The sequence below is a fragment of the Urocitellus parryii genome, chromosome 11 (assembly GCF_045843805.1).
Source record: "Urocitellus parryii isolate mUroPar1 chromosome 11, mUroPar1.hap1, whole genome shotgun sequence".
Taxonomy (NCBI): Eukaryota; Metazoa; Chordata; class Mammalia; order Rodentia; family Sciuridae; genus Urocitellus; species Urocitellus parryii.
The window spans coordinates 18,541,925-18,562,660 of record NC_135541.1 but is presented as its reverse complement, the minus strand read 5'-3'; the positions used below and the strand labels follow the sequence as shown (position 1 = coordinate 18,562,660).

At 56.5% G+C, this 20,736-nt stretch overlaps 1 long non-coding RNA gene across 2 annotated transcripts; it reads left to right on the top strand.

The window, feature by feature from the left end:
• The first annotated feature begins 18,689 nt into the window (after positions 1-18,689).
• LOC144249206 (uncharacterized) lies at positions 18,690-20,463 on the top strand. Of its 2 annotated transcripts, XR_013342186.1 has the most exons (4): positions 18,690-18,916; positions 19,718-19,808; positions 19,955-20,076; positions 20,206-20,463. It is a non-coding gene; the product is annotated as an uncharacterized LOC144249206 (long non-coding RNA). The 2 variants fall into 2 exon arrangements; XR_013342185.1 differs by having other exon boundaries at positions 18,690-19,808.
• Positions 20,464-20,736: the final 273 nt, after the last annotated feature.

Below are 20,736 nucleotides of genomic sequence, written 5' to 3'. Positions count from 1 at the left end.
GGAGTGGCAAGGATGGAAGCCAGTTGGAGAGGCTCCAGGGGGAGAGGGAGGGAGGACTGGAGGGTGGCCAGGGTCAGGGGTCAGGGAGCATCTCTAGAGCAAAGCTTGTGTAAAAGAGTGGACTTGCATCTTGGAGAAAAGTTCTAGAGGAAGGGCAGAGGTGAGGGGGTGGCCACTAGAGGGCTTCGTGGTCTGGGGCAGGCTGGAGGTGAATCTTGGAGGCGGACTGGAAGCTGCTAGAGGACTTTGAGAGCTTTATTTTAAAAACTGATCTCTGGTTCCTAAAAGGGGGCCTTGGGAGCCTTTGATCTGAGGACCCCTGCTATGTCCCTTCCTGCTATCCCCTATCTAGGCCCCTCTGGTCTCAGAGGGTCATGGCCTCTGTTCCTGCTGCCTCTGATGTCAGCCAGGCTGTGTGGGCCCCCTCACCCACCCTGGTGGCGGTGGAAACAGGACAGTGGCACATACTGGTCATGTGAAGCCCCTTGTCTTGGGTCCCCACTGCAGCCTGATCAGGCACTAGTGGGGCCGGAAGTGCCCTTTGACACCCACCAGACAAGGGCCTGTTGAGGGGCCAGGAAGTGACCAGCTGGGATTTTTTCCTCAGGGGCTGTGGGACCATCATAGGGCCAAAGAGTATAGAGCCTTGGGCTCTGCAGACCTGTGTCATTATTTTGTCATGTGACCTTTGGAAAGCGCCTTCTTCCTCCATCCCCTGGCTCAGCTCCCTGTGAGCCACCCTTGCCCCCTTCCTGCCCCTGCCAGGGACAGTCATGATAGTGCCCACTCACTGTGTGCCTGTTGCAGCTGGCCAAGCCCCTTCTTCAGTGACCTGGCTCATTCTCACAGTGACACCAAGTGGGGAGATGGCCCTGTCTCCATTTCACAGCAGGGGTGACTGACTGTCCTGAGCTCAGGTGTAAGGGGTGAGGCTGGGGCTTGTCCCCTCCAGAGCCCTCTTCCCAAGCTCCTGGGGTCAGGCTTGCTGGGGTCTTCTAAGTGCCGCATTTGTAGAAGGCCCTGGCAGGGGAGGAGGCCTGGGCTCCAGGCCTGGGCAGGCCCCTTTCCTCTGGGCTGCTAGACCAGCAAGCGCTGCTGTGTGGCAGTGTGGGGGCAGGTCGCGTCCTCGAGGGCGCACTCCTCTCCCTCCCCTCCTGGCCACAGCTGGGGGGGCATGTTCCGAGGCACACACACTCCACGGTGCCTCTGGGACACCCCCAGCGCCGTGGTTCTCACCCAGGTGCTGCCTCAGATCCAGAAGGTGAGTCCCGAAGAGTGGGACGCCAGCCTGGGGGACTTGGAGGGTTGGAGGGTGTGCTGTCCCTGGCCACGCCTCCAGCAGGGATGGAGGCAGCACTGCTGGGTGACCAGGTGTTGGAGTCCGCTTGATTAAAGGGAGGCAGAGTCTGGGGCCCAGGAGCTCAGGCCCTCATCAAGCCTGACCGCCCCAGGAGGAAGGCGCCAGGGCGGGGCCTCGCTGCTGTTCTCACACCCTCTCCTCCTGCCCCCAGGACAGCTGGCCCCGGGCGGAGGGCATCCAGTGTCTCTTCCTCCCCCTCTCAGCTGCCCTGCACGGTGGGCACTGGTGCCTGCTTCACAGAGGAGGACCTGGAAGCGACTGGACCATGAAACGAGCCCCTGCCCAAGGTGGAGTGGCCACTTGGCCTCTGCAGGCCAAGATGTTAAGGCCACGGTCCCACCCTCGACTCTGTGCCACTCTGCATCAGGTGGGGCCGCACACTAGGTAGGTGGCCACCAGCAGGAAAACTGGTTTACATGGTTGAGAAAAATCTAGGGGCTCATCACTCTTGTCTAAGGAGAAAGCTGGGCTGGGGAGCCGTCCCGGCTGGTTGGGGAACGAATCTCACCACTCTGCTGTGCCCAACTGGTGGGTTTTGTCCTCATAGTTGCAGAGTCCCCTAGCACTCACATGTGCCTCCCAGGTCAGGGTGTCCTTGGAGGCTTCGTTCGTCATCTTGTCTGGGGTGAAGCCTTTCCCAGGTCCACCAAGGTCCTGGCCAGAGCCCTGGCTGCCCTTGGCGGAGAGGCAGCCCTGCAGCCTCCAGAGTGAGGGGTGGGGCTGGGAGAAGTGTTGGCTGGCGGTGCTGTCCCTTCCTGGCTGTGGTGGTCTCTCCATGAGGTCCCTCTGGTGTACTTGTTCAGTGGCCCCCTCCAGTGAGAGGCTGTGCTCGGGCCCAGCTCCTGGAGGGACTCCTGTTACGTGCCTCTGACCTCCCTGGGCAGGACCGGAAGCCAGGGGAGCTGGGGCAGGGGCAGGGTGCTCTCTGGCCTCATTTCCCATCTGTAAAACCTACCTGCCTGGAGAGTGGCCAAGAAAAGTACCCAGTCAGGGTGCACAAAGGCCCAGAACGTGGGATGCGGGACGGCCTGGCATGTCCCCTGACTGCAGAGGAGGAGCCAGCTGTGCTCCTGCCTGGTGGGGGGGTTCTGAGGATCACATGGGTCCACACACCAGAGTGCTCCCAGGGCCATCACTGCTCGGGTCCTTTCTTGGGGGCAGATTCCTACAGGGTGTGGCCCTCTGCGAGACTGCTGCTCCATGGTGTGTGTGTGTGGTGCCTGTATGTGATGTGTGGTATGTGTGTGGGGGTGGTGTTGTGTGTGCGCATGGTGTGTATAGTTTGTGGCTTGTGTGATTTGTATGTGGTGTGTTGTATGTGTGTGTTATGTTGTGTTTGATGTGTGTGGTGTGTGTTTTGTGTGTGTGGTGTGGTGTGGTGTGTGTGATGTGGTGTGGTGTGGTTGTGTGTGTGGTGTGTGCTGTGCTGTGTGGTATGATGTGGTGTGTGGTGTTTTGTGTGTGTGGTGTGGTGTGCTGTTGTGTGTTGTGTATGGTGTGGTGTGTAGTGTGTGTGTGGTATGTGTGTGGTGTGTTGTGTTGTGTGGTGTTTTGTGTATGTGGTGTGATGTGTGGGTGTGTGTTGTGTTGTGTGTGTTGTATGGTGTGTGTGGTGTGGTGTGTTGTATGTGCTGTGTGGTGTGTGTGTGGTGTGGTGTGTGATGTATGTGCTGTGTGGTGTGGTGTGGTGTGTGTGTATGGTGTATTTTGTGTGGTGTGTTGTGTGTGTGTTGTGTTGTGTGTGCTGTGTGGTGTGTGTATGTGTTTGTGGTGTGGTGTGTGTGTGTGGTTCCCCACAGTGATCTGAAGAGGCAGGTGGCCTCTGTGCTAGCGAGGGGGCTGCTCCCCGACTCCCCTCCCCAGGTCCCAGCTGCTCCAGAAAGGCCCCAGGGACTCATGAGTTTGCCCTCTGCAGGCCTATGATGGTCTGACCCCAGCGCCCTCCTGGCCGCAGTCCCCCATCAGTGGCTCCCTGCTGGGCTTTGAGCCATGACCGCAGTGGCCTGGCCCCCCTGGCCAGTCAGTTCCTGTCCCTAAACATGTCTTCTGGAGCAGCGGAGGGGCTCCTTGCCCAGGGGGGGTTGCAATATCTGCCTCTCTGTTTTGCTGTGGCCCGTTTCTCTGTGACTCAACGTCATGGGAGGAAGGATGTGGAGACCCCCTGTCTACCTGGGCTGAGCTCTCTGGGGCCTGGAGAGGAGGAGCAGGCTTGAGTGTGCTGGGGACATGAGTGTCCCCACAGTTCCAGTCCTGCTTTGCTCTTACCTTCTGTGTGACTTGAGCAGGTACCTGCTACTTTTAGGGCCTTGCCTCTGTAAAAATCCCCAATTCTAAGCTTCCAAATAGGACATCTCCGTGGCTATGAATCTGTGTCTCAGGGTGTTTGCCACCCAGGGGAAGCTTTCATCATGGCCTTGGAGCCCCTGGCCAAGGAGGGTACCCCAGGATGGTTGCCCTCCCTCTCTGCCCTCCCTTTGTTTAGAGCTGGAGACACTGGGTTTATAAGTGCAGTGCGCCCTCTGGTGGCTTCTCAGGAACACTGCTCTGTCCCCGTCCCAGTGGCCAAGTTTTCTCTGTTAGGCTGGCAGGGGGGCTTTGGGGTGCAGTTTTCTTTGGTTTTGGAGGGGTAGCTGGAGCTGAGGCCGCTGTAGTTTCTGGGAGTGTTGTGGCCCCCAAATGCAAACCTGCCACCAATATCTGTTCCTTTGAGAAGCCAAGACTCTGGCTAGATTTTTTTTTTTCTCATTTTGAAGAGCTGTCATCTGGTGAGCTGATGTGAGCACCCTGTCAGTTGAATGGTGTCACCTCTGTATCGTGGGTGAGGAGGCTTGGTCTCAGGAGGTCCCAGGGATAGGGTCACTGCTGACTTCTCAGGCTTCAGCCCCACCCCTTCCTGGGAGTTCCCAGGGGCTCCTCCTCCCAGGCTGGCCCCGCACGATGTCCTCTGCCTGGGAGACCTGCTTATTCTTTGGAAGAACGTCCATGGTGTGAGTGTCAACTCAGATGCTCTTCCATTTACTTTTATTTTAAAAACTGAGCTAACCTGCATAACAAAAGCATCATTGTGGCCACGTTTCAGGTGTGATTTGGTGGCATTGACCACCTCCACATCGTTGGGCAGCCATCACCATTATCTATCTCCAGGATTTTCTTCTTCCCAAACTCAATCTGTACCCCTCAGACACTGACACCGTGCCCCCTCCTCCCACCCCAACTCCTGGGGACCACCATCTACTTCCTGTCTGTGAATTTGGCCACTCTAGGTCCCTTGCATAAGTGGGATCACAGTATTTGTCCGTCTTTGTGCAGCCTGAGTCAGAATTCCTTGTCTCTCTCCTGCGTGCCTCTGGGCCAGTTAGTGTACTTGTCCGTCCTCTGTGGATGAGGGTTGCTTGCAGCTTCAGGGCTACGGTAGTCGTGCTGCCTGGAACGTGGGTGTGAACACATCAGTTCAAGGCCCTGCCTTCAGTTCTTCTGGGTGTCCACCCAGAAACGGGGTTGCTGGATCCCAGGGCAATTCTATGCTTAATTTTGGGGGGAGCTGCCGAGCTGCTTTCCATGAGCGCTGCACCATTTTCCCTCCTGCCCGCCAGGCGCGAGGCTCCCGGCTGCTCTGCCTTCCCACCGACACTTGGTTTTTCAGTTTCCTTTTATTTTATTTTTAAAAATGTTTTTAGTTGCCAATGGACCTTTATTTTTATTTATTTATATGTGGTGCTGTGAATCGAACCCAGTGCCTCCCATATGCTAGGCAAGCGCTCTACCACTGAGCCACAACCCCAGCTTCAGTTTCCTTTTAAACAGCATATAGTAGCCGTGTTGGTGGGTGTGAGTGCCACCCTCTGTGCTGCCTGTCTGTCTCCCCAGGTGTCACAGTGTGGAGCATGTGTTCGTTTGCTGTTGGTGTGTGTGTGTGTGTTTGTGGTGTTTTGGACGTTCATCCTCCCCTGCGCCCTCCAGCAGCGTCGCTCTTGTTGGGCGCCTATTAGAGGTGCACGTTCTCAGTCCTTTCCAGAGGTCGGCTGGCTTGGCACCCCTGGGCCAGGGTCCGGCAGTCTGGTGTTCCCCATGTGGTCACAGAGGGGAGCCGTGGGTCTGGGTGTTGTGTCAGGTGCTCTGCAGTGTCGTGTCACCACTGTTATACCCACTTGACAGATGAGGAGACTGAAGCTCAGGAGGTAGAGTCACTTACCCAGAGTCACACGAGTCAGAGCTCCGAGCCCCATCCCACCTCTGGGGTGTCTTCCCTGGGCTCATCAGGGCCTGCATGGCCAGGAGGGGGCGTCTTAGACTCAGGACTCAAAGACTCTCTGGGCTTGAGGGAAGTGGGGGGCCTCACGAAAGCTCTGGGCCTGGCAGGACTCCAGGGCTCACGTGCAGCCCACACGGCGAGGCTGAGTCTCCTCTCCTCCCCGGCTCCGAGCTCCTGACTATAGGAAACGCTGGGGCAGAGACTCAGGACAACTTGATGGAAGTTTGGGAGGTTCCATTAACAACATGTGTGACCTTGGACATGTTGCTGAACCTCTCTGTGCCTCAGTTTCCCCATCTCTGCCCTGAGGGTCCACTGGAGCACGCTCCTGAAAGGTGCTTCTAGTCAGGCGTTTTGCCTTCCTGGAGGGTCGAGGTGAATGGTGCTTTGGTAGTGGGGATGGAAAGTGGGCATTTATTTGATGCTGCCTATGTGCCAGGTGCTTTCAATGTGACATTTTGTCATATGTCAACACAGTGAAATGAGGGTATCAACCCCATCTTACAGCTGAGGAAATTGGGGGTCAAAGGAGTGATTGTGCAAAGCCCACCGAGTGAGAAAGTGACAGAACTGGAGTTCAAAGCCAGGTCCTCTTTCTTCCGGCTGCCACCAGAACCACGGGCGAATGTGCAGCCTGTGGAGGGAGTCCCCGCGTGGACTCCGAGGACAGCCTGCCGGCCGCACCCAGGGCAGCTCCCTCCACCTCCTGGAGCCTCAGCTTTTTCGCAGTACCACAGAGATGATGAGCCTTTGAGTATCCATGATTCTAACGGTGAAAGACAGCATCCAGGACACAGCATGGGAGGCCCCTACAGAGCTGGCCTCAGAGATGGAAACCATGGCGGTGGGGGGCTGTCTCCACCAGTTATCTGCCCTTCGGTCTCCGCTTCCCTTGCTTTCTCCACCCTCCTCTCCATCTCCGTTCCACTTGCCTCTGGAGGGTGGCCTGACTTTCTCGTACTGCACTGGGCTTCTTTGGGTGAGGGCTAGAGGGCAGGGCCACAGGCAGCCCTGGGTTTGCTCTGCCCAAGGCCACCATCTCGAAAGGAGAACAGCTCCTCCCCTGTCCCAATATAAAGTCCCAGAGGAAGAGTCTGATTGGCTGGGCTCAGCTACTCCTGGGCCAATCATGGTGGCCCAGGGGAGATGAGACATCCCAGTTGGCCAGATCCAGGTCACATGCATACTCTTGTGATTGGGAGTGGGTCAGGACCATCAGTGACAGCTAACATGTCTCCACCATCCCCACACTGTCCTTAGCACCCTGTGTGCCTCATTCATCTAATTTTCACAGCCATGACTGTGTGACAGGGGAGGGAACCGAGGCTGACGGGTGTACAGCTGGGGATTCCGACCTGTGCTGGTCACAAAATGCTTGGACTTAGTTTACCTGAAGGGAGGTGTGGGGCACTGAGAAACGGGGGAGCGGGCCCCTTGGCAGAGGAACACAATCCCTGTTCTTTCTGCCCTCCCCTTCTTTGGCGATGGGGAAGGCACCCAGCCTGGTGGGCACGCACGGCCCTGTGGAATGCTATTCCTCTCCCCTTGGGGAAATCAGGCAGACCAGCCTAATCCCAGGAACCCATGGAGCTGCCCAGCTGAGAGCCTTGTGACCCAGCTCCTGCCTGGAAAGCTCTAGACAACTAATGCTCCCCAGAGGGAAGACTGGAAGAGGCCATTTGTCCATCCCGCTGCCCCCTACCACCCTGGGCAGAGGACTCTCAAATGAGGAGGGAGCCCCAGTAAGGGGAACAGGGGTGGAGTCTGGCCCTGCTCCCCCAGCACCATGTTCCTGCCCCAATGTTATCCTTGGAGCTGGGGGCTCCGGGGCTGGGGTGGGCCTCCACTGTACACAAACACCGAACTGCTGTCCAGCTGGTGAACAAGGCGGGCCCTCAGCAGGACTCCATAAGGCTTCCAAAAACAAGACTGGGCCCTCCAGTGCCGCATTCCTCCCTCCTGCTGGCAGTTGCTAATTTATGCTAATCAGATGCACAAAAACCCCAAGTCCCCTGTGGGTCTCTGGGGGACAGGGAGGGTCCAGCTGGCTGAGCGGAGGATGAAGTGGTCCTGTGTCCTGCAGCTGCCTGCTCCCTGCCCCTGCCTGGGCCCCAGAAGAGCCCCAGTGCCCTGAGCCCTTGCCATGTTGGGCCAGAGGGGTTGGGGCCTTGTCCTTCGTGTGGGGACCCTGAGGAAGGTTGAGGGCCGGTCTACCTCCTGTCCAGGAAAGGGCAGGTGGCTGGCGACAGGCCAGGTACTGAGCCAGGTCCTCCTGCACCCCCAGGGTGGGAGTCACTGTGTCTGTGAGGAAACTGGGGTGTGGGGTGGCTGAGACCTGCTCCGGGTCACCTGGAAGGGGAAACATTTGGTGACAAGGAGGTGCTTACCCTTTGTGCTTCAGTTTCCTTTGTCTGTACAACAGAGACAATGGTACTTGCTTCAGGGGATGTGTGGGTCACTAAAAGAGAGGCTGGCACCTGGTAGGCGAGAGCTGAGTGGAGTTGGCTTGGCCTGAGAGCAAACCGTGGGCTCGGCAGGAGCCTGGCCATCTGCCTGCCTTGGGGGCCAAGTTGGTTCTTCCAATGCCCGGCTCTACTCTCCCGAGGAGGCTGCCCAGATCCACACCCTTCTATCCAAGGCCCCTGTGTCAGGTGGAGTGACCGAGTGCAGAGTGGGTGGCAGGAGGCCTGGCCTGCGCTCAGGCCCCAGCCTCTGTGGGCAGTGGGCAGCCTCAGCTTTGCCTTCTTCCAGCCCCGCCTCAGGGCGGCCTTGCTGCAGAGGAGGCCCCTGCTGGGCTGGGCTGGGGCTGTGGGGGCCACCTTTGTCCCTCCTCTTGCCCTCTCCTGTGTTGGTTCTGCCACCACAAGTGCCTTCTGGCTCCTCTTTCCATCTCCTGTGTCAGCCCTGCCCCTCGCCCCAGCCAGGCAGATTCCTTCCGCCTCCTTGACCTCTGTGCTGGCCACTTGACCTCTGTGCTGGCCACTTGACCTCTGTGCTGGCCACTTGACCTCTGCGTCCCTTGCCCCAGGCCTCCCCACCCCCAGCTGTTCCAGGACTTTGCAGCTCACCAGTTGTCACTCAGGTGCTGACTTGGGGGTGGGGGGTGCTGGAGACCGCTCAGCTCAGAAGGGCCTAGCCCAGCTCTGCCTATGAGGTGGGCCCTTGCAGCCGTGCCTGCCACGGCCTGAGGGGTTGGCAGCGCCATCCTCCCCTGGGCTTGTCCTGACTGCCGCTCCTGCAGGAGCCCAGAGGCACAGCTATGGCTTCCTTGGGCTTCCAGAACTTCCTGGGCTCGGGGAAGCATCAGAGCCACAGCAGTCAGGTGGTTCTAGGGGAGCCATTTGGGGCCCTGGGCTTCGCATTCATAAAGAATTCATTTAAATTTTCCATGGAGGACCCATTCCCAGTTGTGGTCATCTGAGTTATTTTGAGATGCCCTGGCCATGGCACTGCACCCTCTTCCAAATAAATTGGCCCCAACAAGTGGGCCTACAAATCCCCACCCACCATCGTCCATAGCCCTGCAAGGCTCTGTGGCCGGTCAGTGGCCAGCATCCAGGACACTGACCCCAGGCTGGGTGGAGTGGGCGCAGGGTTGAAAGCGCCCCAGCCTGTTAAGGCCAGTGTGGTCTCTGGGCCAAACAGGGCCCTCCTGAACTGCGGAAAACAAAAATAACACAGCACCCAGTGTCTGCCCTCTGAGCCCTCTCCAGCAAGTGACAGTGCACAGGGAAAACCACCGACTTGCCAGCTGGTCATGGACGCACAGCCATGGGGTGACAGAATAGCCCTGCAGGGTTTGTCCTGAGAAGAGCTGCAGTGGAGTGACAGGTGTCCATCCCTCCTCTCCCCACTGCTCTGTCGGCCCCTGCCAGCACTCTGCACCGTGTTCCCCAGGTCCCTGCTGGCGAGGCCTGTGTCTTTCTAAACCTAGTGAGGCACCCTCCAGACAAGGCCTCAGGGCAGCTGACACAGGGCTCAAAGAACCCCTCCACCAGCAGTGGGGTCAGGGGAGAGGCTTCAAGGGAGACAGACCTCACTGTCTTTCTCAGAGGACAACAGCAGGGGAAGCAACTGCTGTTCACTGAACATCTACTATGTGCCAGGCACAATCTCTGTAAATGTCCACGACAGGCTGGGATGGAGCTCGGTGGTGGAGCACGTGCCTAGCCTGTGCGAGGCCCTGGTGCCATCCTAGCACTGCCAAAAAAACGAAAAGCCCTCGGCAACCCTGTGGGGCAGGGTATTCAGGGGGTGGGCAGACTCCAAGCAGCGCCTGCCAAGCCCATGGCAGAGGTGCTCCCACTGGGGCCCTGGAGGCAGAGGGCGGAGGACAGGGCGGCAGGCTCCTAGGCCTGTGGGCACCTGTGCAGCGTGCTGTCGGCCCTGGTCTCGCTCCTGCCCAGGACATGCTGCTGGCAGCCCCACCACAGGCTCAGCAGGGTGAGCAGAGTAGCCTCCGCCTGTCCCCTGAACTGACCCGATGTCTCTTTTACGCCTTTGTCCCGTCAAATGGCAGGTTGTCATCTAGTCCTTCAGGGTCCCCCTGGCGCTGCCCTGGGCTTGTCTGAGATGCTGTGGAGACAGGTGGGGAGGGACACTCGGACCCTGAGCATTGTCACCCCTCAGTTCCCCATGTTGACCCTCTTCTCACCCCGTTCTCACTGCTGGGTCCTCCCTTGCTCCTGATCTTGTCCCTGCAGAGTCACCGGCTCCCTGGGACCCATTCTTGCTGTGACCATGACACTGTGGGTCCAGGGCAGCTTTGGTGGCACCTGCCTTTCCCATGTGTTCTGGCCCGCTCTGCCCCTTTGGCACCTCGCCAGGCGCAGGGCGTGGCCTGCTGGGTCTGGGCTCCTGTGCCAGGCGGAAGCTGCCCCCACCGTCAGGGGCTCAGAGTCCCCGCAGCCCAGCCCTTCCGCTGCCCCTCGTCCTCCCGCGTCCCTGGGACCCGCCTGGTCTCGAGGGTGAGGACGAGTTCTCCGCTTCGTTCGGTGAGCGTCCTCTTTCCTCTGGATGGCATTGGGACTCTTGAAGTCAGTGGCCCCCTCCTGCTGGGCACATTCTTTCACTGCTGTTCAGCTGACATGCCATGGGGATGGGCGGCAAGTGCAGAGCGGGACAACCAGTGGCACCTTCTCCGGATGAAGAAAGCAAAGGCAGAGGGGTGAGGGGCAGGCCAGGCCATCGGCAGGTCAGAGCCAGAACAAGCTGCCCCTGAACCCCAGCTTCAAAGAAAGAAGCCACAGGGAGCACTGGGCTGAGCTTGTCCACGTTGAGCATCTGGGGTCGGAGCCCAGAGAGGGGAGGTGACTTACCTGAGTGCGTGCAGCAGGTCCCACAGAGCGAAGGTGGAACTCTGTACTTCTTGTTTGGTGGCTATTGGCTCCAGGGGATCATGGTTGCCCAGAATCCCTGGGACACATGGGAGGGCCTGTGGAGGAGAGGGAAACCCGGAAGGACCTGCTGCACTTGCTGTGTGGCCTCGGGTAGGGCTTTGCCCTCTCTGGATGTCCACTCCTTGCCTTACTTGCCAGGGAGCTTTGCAAGGAGAGGACCTGAGGATGTGGGAGGAGCCTGCTCTGCGTGGAGCCCTCCTCATATCTCAGGGTCACGTTTAGATTGGAGAAGCCCCTGCCCCCACAATCTCACATCCAGGGAAGCGGCAAGTCTTGACCTTTTGAGATGAGTTTCTTCCATAGTGCTCCAGCCTCCCCGCCCCCCCCCCCCAACTTTTGGGGGCTCTTTCCTTTAGTCCTTGATGTGAGGATCCCCACACAGCCTGACGAGTCACTGCGCCATCCTCACGGTCCATCCAGGTCCTTCTGAGGTTCCAGGACTGTCCTTGCATGGAGCTGGGCCGTGTCTTTGGGCTCTTTCAGCCTAGTGGCCCCAGTGCTGCTTCACGCAGTGTCCTTGACCCTTGAAGACTGCAGGCCAGTTGTTTTGTGAACGATCCTTGAACTGGGCTTGTTTCCTTGGTGACATTTGGGTCCTGTGACTTGAGGGGGACCATCAAGAAGTGCTGCTCCTGTGTCCCATGTGGTTCTGGGTTTGGATTTGCCCTGCTACTGATGACATTCTTCTGGGTCCTTGGGGCCTGGCCTGTACCCTTCACCTTTCTTTGTAGTGAGAAGGGCTTTGGTGACAGTGTGGATAGCTCATCTGTCTCTGACTCCCTATTCATTTATTCACATCCGTATGGACTTAAGGTTTCATGTTTTTTCAGCGTCACTGTCACTATCTTTTTTTTTTTTTTTTTTTTTGATGCTTCAAAGGAGCTAGGGGGAGCCCTTTCACATTGTCCCCAAAGATGTCCATGTTATTCTTTGACTCCTTCCTTACTATCTGACACAAAAGGATGTTCTGGGCTTATCCTGTCCTTTCCCTGGCTCATCCCTGGAATCAGCCCTGTCTCCAGGGTCAGGGCTCATATTAAGTTTTCCATCTGATTCCCAAATGAGCTCGAACACACAGTCATTGTATCATGCGTGTGTGTGTTGTGTGTTGTGTGTGTGTGTGTTTAAAAAGTCTATTTAGGAACTATGATATTAAAGAAAAAAGTTTCATTACTGTGGTTGGGCAGTTCTTATTTTTAAAACACACTGGACGCCTTGGGAGGGTGGGTGGCACGGGAGAGCGCCTGGGCCCCTGCGGTTTCCGCCTCGTCCCTCAGCCTGCAAATCGCACGTTCCTGACCCGGCCTCTCCCGCCTGGGCCAGCACAGCTGAGGCCCAGGGGGTGCAGGTGAGGCTGGGGTCTCGCCAGAGCAAACACCACCGCTGTGCTCCGCCAAAGGAAACAGCCCGCATCAATATTAGCTCGTGTGGAACAGGCCCAAGGAATGTGTGGCTTGTCCCCTGAGGTCTCCTTGGGGGACGGGGAATCAGGAGCTCACTGGAGCCTTCCATCTTCTGGTCCATCTGTCCTCGGTATGGATAGGGACCATGCCCTGGGTCACAGTGAGCGAGGCGGCTAGCAGAACACTCTTGTTTTCTCTGTTCTTTTCCTTGGGAATGTTTCTGTTTTCTCCTGTAGATTCTGGAGGCAGGAGAAGGCAGGTCAGCAAGCCCTAGACCGAGGGGCAAGAATCCCGAGTTCCAGTTCTGTCTCTGAGTTGTGAGGGACTCTGGGGATGCTCACGGCCATGATGCCTCTCCCTGCAGACTACCAGCTCACATCTTCTGATGCATATGCCCTGCCAAGTCGGGTCCGGGGACCGTGGCGAGCTGGGAGGGGTGTGCCTGCCTGTAGACAAAGTCAAAACAAGGTCACAGCCCTTTGGGTCCAGGCAGTGGTGTCCCACACCCTGCTGGTTGTCTCTATGTGCAGCTGGTGCGAGGCAGGACAGCCCGCCTGCCCCCTCTCCATGCCACATGGCCTCCCATGCCTGACTGAGCCTGGAAGAGGGGGGCCTGCCAGGCCTGGGAGCACAAAGTCCCCTCTGTGGCCTTTTTGCTGCCCTTCCCAGATCTCACCTGGACTCCAGCGGCAGAGTGTGCGCCAGGTGACCAGCTCCGTGGACAGACTCTCTTTTTATTTTATTTTTTAAAATATTTTTTTCATTGTAGATGGATCATATCTTTAGTTATCTCTTTATTTTTATGTGGGGCTGAGAATCGAACCCAGTGCCTCACTCATGCGAGGCAAGTGCTCTGCCCCCAGCCCCAGCCCCAGCCCCAGCCCCAGCCCCATGAACATACTCTTTACTTATAAGAAGAGTCTGTCTGCCATGCTGACCATTTTGCCCAGCATGTCGGCAAGATGAAAAGGTTGGTCATTCTGTGTTGGTGGCCTGTGGGAGACGGGTGTCCTCCTGCGTGGCTTGTGGCCACATAAATTGGCCATAACTCTGAAGAGCAGTTTGCCCACGTTGATGAGGGTGGGAGCACCCGTACCCTTAACCCAGGGAGCGCACTCTTAGGAACCCATTTACACATGCACTCAGACAGCTGGGAACGACACACAGACAATATTTTTGCGGTAGTACTCACAATTGGGAATACTCTAATGTCCTGCCGTGATTGGAATGTGTTCCCCCAGTTTCCTGTATTGGAGACTTAATCCCCCAATTTGTATCTCAGGGGCTTTTGGAGGTGGGGCCTTAGGGACCTACTTAGGGTTAGATGAGGTCATGACAGTGGGGACTCCATAATGCAATTAGTGGCTTCATAAGAAAAGGAAGAGAGACCCCACTACAGTGCTCACCTGGTCTCTCCACGCCCTGCCCTCTGCCTCGTTACCATGCAGCAGAAGGCCCTCGCCACATGCCAACACCCTGCTCTTGAACTTCCTGGCCTCTGGAACCATGAGCCAAATCAACCTCTGTTCTTTATAAATTACCCATCTGTGGTATTCAGTGATAGCAACAAAAAAGGACATGTTGACTGTTTGCAGGTTATTTAATTAGAGATAGCTGCTCAAAGGAACACTTTGTTCTCAAAGAAACAAAGACCGGCCGCTCTTCATCTAAAGGAACAATCTCCAAATGGTAGGTGAAGAACACCTGGCTTGGAACAGGCCTAAAGGATGCCGCCATTTTCTTTTTTTTTTTTTTTTTAATATTTATTTATTTTTTTAGTTCTCAGCGGACACAACATCTTTGTTGGTATGTGGTGCTGAGGATCGAACCCGGGCCGCACGCATGCCAGGCGAGCGCGCTACCGCTTGAGCCACATCCCCAGCCCAATGCCGCCATTTTCAATCATGGAAATCTCTAGAAGAAATATCAGAAACCAAGTAATAGGTCTGCCCCAGGTAGCTCAACAGCCCAGCTGTGAGGAGCAGGGTGGTGGCTTATTTTTATTGTATGTTCTTTGATTCAGTTTCAATTTTGTACCTCATTCATTTGTACTCTATTCAAAAATCCATTTTTATTATGTGTTTGTTTGTTTTGGTGCTGGGGGAGAACCTGCGGGTGCTCTACCCCTGAACTACATCCCCAGCCCTTTTCATTTTTTATTTTGAGACAGAGTTTTGCAAAGTTGCTGAGGCTGGCCTTGAACTTGCGATCCTCCTGCCTCAGCCTCCTGAGTTGCTGTGATTATAGGCGCCTCCCCACACCCCGCCCCCACCATGCCTGGCCAGAAAATGATTTTAAAAATTGAGTGGATGAGGTGCGACTCCCTGGAGGGAGAAGGGCGAATGGGACCCCCTCGGGCCTCATTAAGGGCTGGTGGTGAGGCAGGGAAAGCAGAGAAGGTCTATATCCCATCCATGGCTCAAAGTCCCTTTGGTGCTGAGCAGCTATGGGAGGACACACCGTGTGGTGGCGTGTGCAGGATTCCAAGCCTGAACCCCAATCTGAACCACACCCCACACCAAGCCTGGCAGCCTTGGCAGCTCATTCTGTAAAATGGGGCAAACCGCCCTCCTTTAGGGGTTGTAAGAGATGATGCCCAAGAGAGGCGAGCTCCCTGTAGGCTCTGGACATGATTGCTACCTTTTGTCATCCCTGGGAACCCTCTCTGGGGCAAGACACAGCCCCCCACACCCCCAGGAGCACAAGGCCACATCACTCATCGAAGCAGCTGGGGTGGGTGTGGAAAATGTCAACATTAGGTGGCCCCAGTGAGAAATGGCTGCTTCTCCAACCACAAACACCCCCACATTTCCCTCTAGCGTATGGAGGTTTGGGGCAGTGGGTGGGGCCGGTGCTTGTGATACCAGTGGCAACTTCAGGCCTTGTACTCTCAAGCCCCCTGGACCAAGGCTTCCTGGGGGTGGGGCGCATACCCGCAGGGGCCCTGGGCCTGACTGTCCTGCTCTGTGGGACCTGGGACAGGAGCTCGGTCAGGACTGTGCCTCAGAGAAGGTGTTGGCTCCACCAGGAAGCCCCCGACAGCAGCAGCCTCTGCCTAGTGGGACAACTCGGGCTCAGTTGTCTGGCTGTGAAAAAAATTGGATCCCACAGGCCACGGGGAGCCACGGAGAACGTCCGAGCTGGTCGGGGCTTGTTGAGAAGCAGCCCGGAGGACTCATGGTCACAGGACAACCTGTGACAGTCTGGGAGAGGGATGGGCCTCAGAGGCCACAGGCCCAACCCAGTCTCCTCATCATCACCCCAGTCTTCACAGTAATTCTGCAAGAAGGGCTGGCTATTGTTGTCTCCATTTTACGGATGAGGAAGCCGTGACCCCAGAGAGGCAGTGAGACGGACACTTGTCACACAGCTTGTGAGGGCAGATCCGGGATGTGAACCAGGTTGGTCCCCTTCCAGGATCTGTGGACTTCCCCCACACCTGACACCTCTCTAAGGAGGTATTTTTAGACAGCCGGTGTCATCTCGGTCATGGCTTTTACTAAGAGGTGGTATTGTTCCCGTCCTGCGACACTCTTACTCATGCTGGGACTGTTACCCACCCCCTGCACCTGCCTTCCCCAACTGAGCTTTTGCTGGGGTCACTGGGGCTAGCACCTGCGGCCCGGGCCTCCAGGCAGCCCCATCTGGCTAGGAGTGATGGAGGCCCTCGCCCCACACGGACACCCTGCTTCCAGGGCGGCCCCCTGCGGGCAGGGGCCTGTGTCGCTATTGCCATATGAGTGCGCCTCACTCCTGCCCTGGGCGGGGTCTGGCACAGGCGAGCTCCTTGACAGTGAGGCTGGTGTGAGCCTGGCTAACGGGACCCCTGTGCATCTGGGTGGGTCCCCATCCTCATAGGCATGCGTGGTGGACTGCAGGCCCCTCCCTGGAGTTGCTCTGGGGGTGGGGTGGCCTTTCAGTCAGACATGTCCTAGCCGGTCTCCTCATGTGTCAAGCGCTCTCAGTCGTCTGTCTCTAGGGATTGTGAATTGGTGGCCAGGCCCACGCACCCTTCAGAACTTCTTGACAAGAGGGCCCTGGCCTGGGCCGGACAGCCACCCTGCCTGGAGAAGCCTGCTCTCTGCCCCAGCCTTGCTCCACAGCCAAGGCCAGGGGGGTGGCAGCTGGACCCTGGCTGTGGGGATGGAGAAAGGCAGAGACATTTGGGAGCTGAGGGGGAGCAGAACCACAGGCCTGGGCAAGGGGAGGAAGTGAGCGGAGGGGGAGGACCCGGCGGAGGCTGAGGTCAGCCCTGCTGGGCAGTGGGGAGGATGGTGGTGTCATCCTGGACGGAGCATTGAAACGGATTAAGCAGAGGTGGTGGCAGGCCTGTGGGTACATCATGGAGCAGGGCGCTCAGCGGCTGGCTGGGCAGGGCCAGCGGGGGTACTGCTGGGCTTGGCCCCCTTGGCGAGGTGGTCCTCCCAGCCTGCTAACGGCTGTGCCAAGCACTGCCCGGGAGAGGCCTGGGGCACAATCAGGCTCCTCAGCTTGCAGGGGGCTGGGGTTTGAGCTTTCAGCACTTGCTTGAGATTTATTGGTGGCCCTGAAAGGGCTGCTGTCAGGAGGTCTGGGATGGCTGACGGGGCCTCCTGGCTGTTTACCCTGAGCCGAGGAATTTGAGGGCTCAGTCCTGCTGGAGGGCGTCTAACCTGGGCATAGCCGCTTAGAGTAGCCCACCTGGCCCCAGAGCCTGGCCGAGGGGGACAGGGCTCAGAGATGGTGCATTTGGACACCTCCCTGATGTTACAGACAGGAAAACAGAGGTTGGAGTGGGAAAGTGACCAGCCCCAAGTCGGGGGGCAAAGCTGTGCTCTAGTTAAGACCAGAAGCCAAGCTAGGGACAGCGCGATTGAGAATTGTCACTTTATATGAATGTCCTCGTGTGCTGACTCCCCACTAGGGTGCTCACTCCGTGAGAGCAGGGCCTCGGTGTGTGGTACCGTCCTGGACACCTGCAGCAGGCCTCTTGTTGAACTGTGGATGAGGTCAGAGGACCCGGGCAGGGCTTCCTTTTCTCGCATTATCAGGCATTTTTGTCCTCATGATCCCAAAATGACTTCTGCTCCTCCGGCCACTGTAACTATGTTTCTGGCAGGAGTTTTGAAAGGCGTGAGGTCCATGAGCAGACATGAAGTCTGTCCCTTTCAAATGAAAAAGATTGTAGGTTTCCTAGAAGTGCCTAATAGCACGTTGGCCAAAGCATAAATAGTAGTCCCTTGTCTTGTTTTTTATTTTTATCTCTCCACCCTGACCCTGGACGAGACCTGCCACTTTGTTGTGTGTGTTGTTATTTTTGTTTGATTAGATAAAAATCCCCTCTCTGGGGGAAATGCCCTCACAGGCTCTTCTTTCTGGGGTGTTAGTAGCAGGTGTGTCCCTGACCCGCCTACTTTCTAGGGGCCTGAGACCCCAAGCTCAGGGCTAGTTGACAGACACTGAGGAGACAGGGATTACCTCCCGGCACCCCAGCACCCCTGGGAGGCAAGAGGGGAGCCCGCTCCCCAGCTTCAAAGCCAGTGTTCTGCTGCCCTCAACTGTACTGTGCCCACGGCCCAAAGTGCTGCACGCTGGGGAGTGCTCAGAGCTGAGCCTCAGCCAGAGGACACTGGCATGGCTGCTCTGGGTCCTTAGGGCCAGCATTCCTCCTGGCCTCCAGGGCCATTACCCTGGGTCTCAGCCTGCGGAACCTGAGGCAGTATCATGCCTACACTGCCCAGCTGAGGAGCAGACAGTGTGGGCCACATGGCCTCAAGTCAGGGTCTCCTGCTGCCCGAGGGTCACTGTAGGAAGCTGACCTTCCCTGGAGCTGCCCTTCGCTGTCCCCTCCCTGGCATGCTTCCTAAGCAGCAGTCCCCAGGAAGACCTGCTTTCTAGAGGTTCTGCTGCTGTTGCCCTGCAGCAGGTCACTGTCCCCTGGGTCTGCCAGGAGCACACAACAGCTCTCCCTGCCTTCCTCACCCCTCTGGGGCTCAAGAGGTGCCCCCCAGTCAGGTTTAACTGAGAACAGAGATAATCATAGTAACAATTGTAATCAGAAAAGCCCCCACCGTAACACTTGCTGTGACCCAAGAGCTCCTAAGTGCTTCATCTAGAGTAATTGAAAGGACACGTGACTTGCAAAAGCTTTGTTTAAGTTTGAAACCTGGCAGCATCAAGGAGTTTATTTTTACCTCCAGGCCTGTGGGTGGAGAGGGAAGTTCCAATAATGTTCTTCTTACTTAACAAAGAAAGCTCGAGAGCCATTGTGCCTTTGAGGAAACAGAGATTCTGTGTAAATATTAATAACCGCAGCGGCACTCTAACCAGGACCGCCAGCCAGGGCTTCAGGCTTTTGGGGATTAAAGATGACTTTCGGATTCAGGAATAATCTCCGAAGGCAGATTAGAAGCTCTTTTGTCTGAAATAACTTTACCAAGGACAGTTTTATAAGCTGGTTTCAAGGTTCTAATCTGCCCCATGGGGACCTTGGGAGTGTGGAACATTCCCCAGCCTTATCTTGGTGAGTTGGGACGGTCTGAGTGTCCACGGCTCTGCCCGTGGTCGGGGCTGAGCAGGGTGCACTCCTGGAATCCCAGTGGCCTGGGAGGCTGAGGCAGGAGGGTCACAAGTTTGAGACCAGCCTCAGCCATTTAACTAGACTCTAAGCAACTCAGCAAGACCCTGTCTCAAAATAAAAAAATAAAAGAAGGACTGGGGATGTGGCTCAGTGGTTAAGTGCCTCTGAGTGCCATCCCTGGTACGGGGGCGGGGAGGTGGCGAGGAGAAGCTCAGACGCATCATTTGAGGTGGAAAAAGGCTGGGTATGAATAAGGCTGTCTGCAGCACTGTCGCTGCGTGTTCATCTTCTCATTTGATCTTCACACATGACGTGGGTGTTCCGTTAGCCCATCTCACACAGGAAGAAACTGAGGCTCAGAAGTTCACAGCTGGCCGGGCTCATACAGCGAGGAAGTCAAGGGCTGCGCTGGTGTGGCTGGGGGCTGTGGCTTCCGTGACGGGTGCTTGGTGGCTCCAGTGCCAGAGGGCCCCGGCTGCCTGGGAACTCTGCTGAGCAGCTTTATGGGCTTCCCATGGCTGTTGTCACAAACTGCCATCAACCGTTACCTTATTGTCCTGGCGGCCAGGAGTCCCACATGGGTCTCCCCAGCCTAAAATCAAGGCACGGAGCCCTAGAGGGGAGTCCATTCCCTGGCCTCCGGAGGCTGCCTGCCTTCCTGGCTCGTGGCCCCTTCTGCCATCTTCAGAGCCCTTAGCGTAGCACCGTCCAGTCTCTGGCCCTGTATCCCTGTCTGTCTTTCAGTTATGGGACCTGTTGGATGACATTGGGCCACCCATCCAGGACCACATATGGAGTTGCATCACTTAATGACATTTGCGGAGCCCTTTGCCATGTAAGATAACATAGCACAATTCAGGAATGAGGAGGTGGTGTCTGTGTGTGTCGTGGTGGGAGAGCTTGCTCGGTCCTCAGGTGGGTAGAAAAAATCAAGAGGGTCAGGCTGGCATTGCACTGGGAGTGACTGAGAACCCCACCCAGGACCTGCGTGTGTTGGACCCAACAAGGAACAAAGGTCTCCATCAGAACTCCAGTGCTCTGGGAAGGAGACATTGGCCAGTGGGAAACACTGCTTGTGATCAGCTCAGGACTGGGATCAAAAGGTCAGGTTCAAATCCTATCTCTTCCTCCTCCCAGGGACCAGAGTATGGTTGTGACGGGGAGCAGGGAGGGACTGGAAAGGAGGAAATAAACAGACGCATTCATGTGACCTGATTTTATCTCTACCACAGCCTGCCAAGCAAACTCCTGCCTCCTTTTGCAAATGTGAAAACAACAGCTCAGAGAGATCAAGCACTTTTCCTGAGATCACACCGCCACTTAGGGAGCTGGGATTTCCCAGGCCCTGGGATTTCCACTCCAGCTACTTGGCTGTCTGCCACATCTGTGTGCATGTTAGACTTTTAACATATTTTCTTTAAATCAGCTTACTGCTTTTTAATTTAAATGCATCTGTTTTTAAATGAAACTATGTTTCTCCCATAAGTGGAATTCATGGGCTAGTTACGTATATTTTTGTACTGCACATTAAAATGAATTTATCACTATAAAAATGAAAAATGTTCATTCATAGATCATAAAATTGTGTCACACGCCATCGATGTGCTTCATCCCTCTCTTTGGGAATCGACTCCACACCTATTCTGGTTTCACCAAACCATAGTGTTCCTAACGGTTCTCTTTTATTATGGTATGGAATCTTCCAGAGGCTTCCCAGCACAATCAAATGCAGACACCTCAGAGTGGCCTCAGAGCTCTCCTGA